Consider the following 6,847-nt stretch of genomic DNA (forward strand, 5'->3'; position numbering starts at 1 on the left):
TTTCTAAAGGAAAAGGTAAAAGTACAAACAAAACCCAAAGATAAGAAGTTTTCAAATCAAAACTAATAAAATGCCAGAGATTACGGGTAAGGGGGTTGGTTACACAAAGGGAAGGTGTTAGCACCCAAAGTGTCCTAGGTACTCCTAGGGAGCCCTTTTTTATTTGTGTATGTGTTTTTGGTATAAAATATGTTTGCAATAAATAGAGTGTGGGGATGAGAAAAGAATTCATTAATTATATTTTTGTGTTTGACAAGACCTTCGGACTTGTGCCTACTTACCAACATAAAAATGAGTGGATCCAAGAGGGTTGCGTCCAATGATGAGATTGAAGGAAAAGAATTTGAAGATCGTCGTGCCAATATCAAAAAGTTTGTTGATTCCAACCTTCAAGTGGCTGAAAATGAGCAGTTAGTAATGCCCAAAGTGACATGCCAACAACCACTACTTTTTGATCTTCATTACAAACAATCCTGGTTTGTATTCCTAAAAAGGAAAGAGGAAATATCGATAAAACCCAAGAAAGAACTTTATTTATTCCTACTTTGTGCTCATTTTGCATTGACCCAGGTCTTGTTGTTGATCCTATATCCTTTGACCACTACTTTTTGATCTTCATTACAACCATAATCATTGTCGTTCTTTCTTGGGTTTTATCGATATTTCCTCTTTCCTTTTTAGTAATAAATAAAGTCCGGTGGCGACTCTGTTTAGTCCATCATGCGAGTGTGCGATTGCGCTTCGCTAGGTCGTATTCTCATTTTTCGAGGTGCGACAGATGGCGACTGCTGGGGATAATGTTGTTTCCTTGAGTCAAGCCTAGTTAGGTCGTTTCTATGCCTTTGTTTGTTTACTTGTGTGGCTTTTCTTTATTGTTTTTGCTATCTTTATTGTCATATTAATATAATCAGTTGTATTGGTTCCATTACACTTTGGTACTTGGATACTCTGATCTCAAACCTTGAGGGAAAGACTTTTTACCCGAGTCTCGAGTAAAAACATAAGATAGGACGAGGTTGAGTAGTGCGGGTCTGCGAGATGAATTTCTCGTTGGGTCAGTACGAGAACCTCACTTAGAGTAGATCCTTTGGAGGATGTTGTTGCTCGGCAAGTAAGTTGCCGTAAGCTTCGATATTTTCATAAGGATCCATGACTCTAAGGACCATTTGTAGAACCTTAATCATGTGTCCAACTAGGAAAGATGGTTGCGTAGTATGGGTCTGCGAGATGAATTTCTCGTTGGATCGATGCGAGAACCTCACTTAGAGTAGATTCTTTGGATGGAGTTGATGCCCGACAAGTAAGTTGCCATAGGCGGCAAATAGTCTAATGGATCCATGACTCTAGGAACTTTTTTTGAAACCCTGGATCATACCCGGTGAGAACCTATTCTTGGAAAGTAATCAGATTCGTCAGTACCTCAGAATTTTGAACCTGTGTATTGAAAAAAAACAAATATACATGGCTTGCATTGCATTCATTCACATTCCATGGCATCTGCATCTCATCATAATGCATGTCATTTTCCAGACAAAATACAAAAAAAAATCATCCATCCTTTGTCCATGATCAGCAAAGTTATTCCTGACACGCGTTTAGAACAAAGAACCATGTCTCAAGAGATGATGGACGAGCTAAGGAAAACTCAAGAAGCATTGAAGGAAGAACTCAATATTTTGAAGAGCCAAATGGGATGGGTCGTGGAAACCCTGCAAGCCTTATTGAGAAAAGAGGGTCATCCCATACCCATTGTTGTAATGGAGGGAGCTACTGCTCCACATCCATCAGGTGTTACTCCAAGTCAAGGGAAATTCTATGTGGAAACTCCTCATCTACCGGTATATGGACCTCCCTCAAGACGTCATCATCAACATCCTCTGGCTATTCCTCCTCAAAATCACCGAAGTCAGGTACAGAACAAAAATCGAAATCAGAACAAGGGGAACAAAAATCACAACGACCCGATTCCGATGCCATATAGCAAGCTCTACCCACAGCTGATCCAGAATGCTTTGGTGACCCCTCGAGCTCTCACACCTACGTCACCATACCTGCCATGGTACAATCCAAATACAACATGTGAATTCCATAAAGGGGCAGTAGGACATGACCAAGATTCTTGCTTAGCGCTGAAAGCCTTGGTACGAGAACTGATTAGCAAAAAGAGCTTAGTCTTTGAAGAAGATCACCCGAAGATCAAGTGCGGATACCATACTGGAACAATGGAGCACTCCGTCGAGGAATGCAAGAGTTTTAAGCTCAAGTTGCAAAGATTGATTGACATAAGGTCACCAACACTCAAGGAGGAAGGCTCAGGTACATATATCTTGATTTCTGGGCCAGGTAATGAGAAAGGGAAAGGACCCCTGAAACCCCTCAAGGTTTTGTATCACAAGGAAGAGGTCAAGGATGTGGCTAATGAGATATCATAATTTCCTGGTAAGAGCATTAACATATTGCCTTGGATTTCCAATGTCAAGACTCATGCCAACGGAAGTAAAGGAGAACTGAGTAGTGGATCCAAGAGGGTTGCGTCCAATGATGAGATTGAAGGAAAAGAATTTGAAGATCGTCGTGCCAATATCAAAAAGTTTGTTGATCCCAACCTTTAAGTGGCTGAAAATGAGTAGTTAGTAATGCCCAAAGTGACATGCCAACAACCACTACTTTTTGATCTTCATTACAAACAATCATGGTTTACTTCTCATCCAAATCAACGAGCCCAAGGCCCGACATATCGAAATCAACGTCAAAATCAGCCTAGGCCTCAAAATAACTTGGAAAGAAGAAATGTTCCTCGTCATCCAATCGTCATGACATATAGCCAACTTCTGCAACCTCTGATTCAAAACTCGTTGGTGGTTCCCAAGTCTCTTAAGCCGGTTCCACAACCTTACCCACCCGGGTATGACCCAAACGTGCAATGTGGATATCATGTCGGATCAGAAGGGCATTCAACCGAAGACTGCAACGCTTTCAAAGCCAAAGTACAACAGTTGATTGACAACGGGTACATAGCTTTTCAAGAAGGAAGCTTGGTGGTAAACATTAACCCATCGACCGGATAAGTAGATCTCAAGGGGTGTCCCCATAAGTTAATGGATCAAGTTTGAAGAAGTCATTCCCTAAAGCTGGCAATCATTTGGTTGTTTCAGCATTTCTTTTGTAGTTTCCTCGCATGTTGATTGTTATTTGCTTTTAAGAATTGTTGTTTTCTTTGAATTGGTAAGATTAATGAAATGTTTATGCATCTTTGGAATTAATCCATTCGTATTCACTCATTTTTCATTCATGTTAAAAACAAAAATACTCCTCTCATTCACTTTTGTTTATCAAACCGTTGTGTTAACAAAGATTGGAAGGAGGATGATGAAAACGAAACACCTGAAATTGTTGTGATATGGTTTTGAGTAAAACCTTGTCGATGATGTAAGGCATTGTTTCAAATCCCCAAACACTGAAGAGATAAGGAGTTAATCCCTAGTCAACCACTTTGAGCCTAGAAGTTGGTGTTTATTTCGGATCTAAAACCCTTAATCTTAACTTGGGGTAGGGTAGTTGTGTTCAGATAGTTTGATCATGCATTCGATCTTTCAAAAAAAATCGTCCATATGTACACCCTCCAATTAGGTTCAACCACATGTTATCCTTCGAGCACATGTTGAAGTGTCGAAGAAGTTGAGAAAAGCTAAAATTAGTGTTGGTTGATCCTCATCCACCAATAATGTGGCAGTTAACACGTTTAAAAAAACAGAAAAAAGTCCGCTAAGTCAAGTACCATAAAATGACTTAGGCAAAAGTTAGGGCATCCCGGTGGACCGAAAGCTTTAAAGAAGCGGCCTAGGAAAAATTAGGGATAAAATAAATAAATCAAAATAGGTTATTAAATCCTCAACAAAAACAAAATAAGTTGACTGCCATTTCAAGAAAATCTCATCTTGAATCCTCATTTTCACTTTCGCACCTTCGAAGTCGAATGCGTGTATTGAGTTAACTAAAAATAGGAACTGGAGATCATCAAGAAGAAGGAGTGGGTAAAAAATAAATTTTGAGCCTTATATCCTTTTGTTTCAAAAAAACCGTGAACCAGACCATGTTACAATCCTTAAAAGACCTAATTGAGGCAGAGACTATTTTGAAAGCATATAACAGCAAGGTTGCGTTAACCTGACTCCAAACGATCTTTGTTAATCATTTGATCACATCATCTTGCACACTATGAGTGACTAGATCATCATTGTATTCTTATCATTGACCCACTCACTATATTTCACCCATTCATATAAATAAATTTTGATTTCAAATTTTTGCATAAGCACTGCATTAAAATTACCATTTTTTGAATGAACAATCTTATTTGCAAGTCAACACTTAACATCAAATAAAATTCCAACAATATACAGTTGAGGAACTTGATAAAGTGAAAGAAGTCCAGTCAGGGGAAAATCACTTTGAGTATCATTCAATCCGATTCAATCACCCCAAGATTCGGATAGCCAAGAGTAATTTGCTTCAAGACTTGAACTGGGGCAAGCCACCTCAGAAGCTCATTGAGTCCAACTATCCAAGGAAAGTTAATCAAAAGTCTATCATTCCAAGATTTGGTTAATCAGGGGCAAACCACTACAAGTTTCAAACACTTGGGGCAAGCCATCTCGAGATCGTCTCATGTCAAGCTGTTTCAAACTCACTTTCAAGGTGAGCATTTTCAAAGACCCGTCAGACTGGGGCAAGATGAGCCACAGAGGGGCAGACCCCCTTCATGCTTTCAAACTACTCAAACAAATTATGCCACACGTCAACAACTATTGAGTTTAATATGAGTGCCCGAAAATTATGCTAGCACGATTCATTAATCCTCCAAAAGAATCCCATTGGTTAAGTTGTGGCTATCAAACTTGATAGAATTCTCCTTTGACAACATCTATCACAAAATATTTGGTTGAGTTCTCGGTGTTAAGGAATCATGATCTCCATAAAAAGTCTTTACAAACTCCCAGTCCACTCAAGTGTCATCATTTTCATATCATGGTCATTCATATATCATGCATAAAAGAAAATTCAAACCATGCATAGCTGAAATGTACTTTGTGCTCATTTTGCATTGACCCAGGTCTTGTTGTTGATCCTATATCCTTTGACCTCTAATTCCAGTTTGTCTTTGGTGCCCTTAAACCATCATCCGGTTTTCGCAGTCATTTTCAAGTCCAACTCAGTTGGCAATTTTGTCCATGAGGTTCATTTCCTTTTAGGGATTATCCAATGAATTTTCGGATTACTCCTTTGTTTATTGATGTATTTCCATAACTTGTCTGGTGTATTTCCAAGTGTTTCCCCACCTATCTGATGTATTCTCAAATATGTTTGTCTTGTATTCTGATGTATTTCTAGAATTTCCTCAATGTATTATCGGATGTATTTGTATTCTGATGCATTTCTAGAATATCCCTTGTAATTCTGATGCATTTCCAGAATTCATTTCTTTTACTCTCCGATGAATTTCCAGACATGTCATTTTTGTTCTGACGCACTTCCAGAACCTCTATGTCATTCCCTGACATTATTTCAAGCATTATTGGTGTCTCTTAAAATTCAGTTGTCACTAGGCATTATTCCAAGCTCAGTTGTTACTAGAACTCATTTTAAACCCAATTGTCGTTGGCATCACTGTCACTCTGTTTGTAAATATAATTGTGATTGGTATCTGAAGTTTGGTTGTTGCCAACATCATTTAAAGTCCAGTTGTTGCTGGCAAACACCGTTGTAGCCAGTAATTGTTTTACTAAAGCTTACAATCAAAGTCCAATTGTTGTTGGCAAAATCCGTTAAAAGTTAGTTGTAATCCATTGCTTACGGTCAAAGTCCAATTGTTGTTGGCATCATTCCGTTAAAAGTTGGTTGTAATCCATTGCTTACGTTCAAAGTCCAAGTGTTGTTGACAAAATCCATTAAAAATTGGTTGTAATCCATTGCTTACGGTCAAAGTCCAATTGTTGTTGGCACGTACAGAGAGTTTGATTACTCTGTCTTTCCTGATGGTTCCGTGAAAGTCATGTATGACTTATCATCTTGAGGAATTCCCAGAAGCTTGGAGGTTTTTCGTGTTAGAAAACTCCAATGATGTTGGTTTTGTTTGATTTCTTTGTAAAGAATCATCGTAGCCTTTTGCGTGGATGATCTACTTATAAGAAGATTCCCGTTTATCTTTGTTTTGCATAAATTCCCTGTTAGGAATCTCCAAAATCTTTGATTGGATGAATTTCTTGTGAGAAATCTCCAGAATTGTTAGATGTATTCTAAAGTGTCAGGTCATGTATGAACCTATTGATGAAACTTGTTTTGTATGTTTTCCAATATTGTCAGGTCATGTATGAAACTGTTGTTGAAGTTTTCTTTGGGTTTTCTAGTGTTGTCAGATCACATATGAACCCGTTGTTAAAATCTCTATGAAACTTCCAGAATTGTCAGGTCATGCATGAACCTGTGGATATACTTTCTTTGAATTTTCCAGTGTCGCCAGGTCATGTATGAACCTATTGATAAAACTCCCCTCTATTTTCCAAGTATTGTTAGGTCATGTATGAACCTATGGATGAAACTTACTTTGAATATCCTAATGTTGAGGTCACATATGAACCTATTGATTAAAACTTCCTTGGTTTTCTAATATTCCCAAGTCATGTCTGAACCTATTGTTGAAACGCTTTGAATTTTCCAATGCTGTTAGGTCATGTATGAGCCTGTTGATGGAACTTTCTTTGTATGTTTTCCAGTATTGTCAGGTCATGTTTGAATCTGTTTATGGAACCTTTTTATATTCCCTAACATTGTCAAGTCATGTTTGAAC

Source organism: Lathyrus oleraceus, chromosome 5, assembly GCF_024323335.1.
Source record: "Lathyrus oleraceus cultivar Zhongwan6 chromosome 5, CAAS_Psat_ZW6_1.0, whole genome shotgun sequence".
In the NCBI taxonomy this organism is placed as follows: Eukaryota; Viridiplantae; Streptophyta; class Magnoliopsida; order Fabales; family Fabaceae; genus Lathyrus; species Lathyrus oleraceus.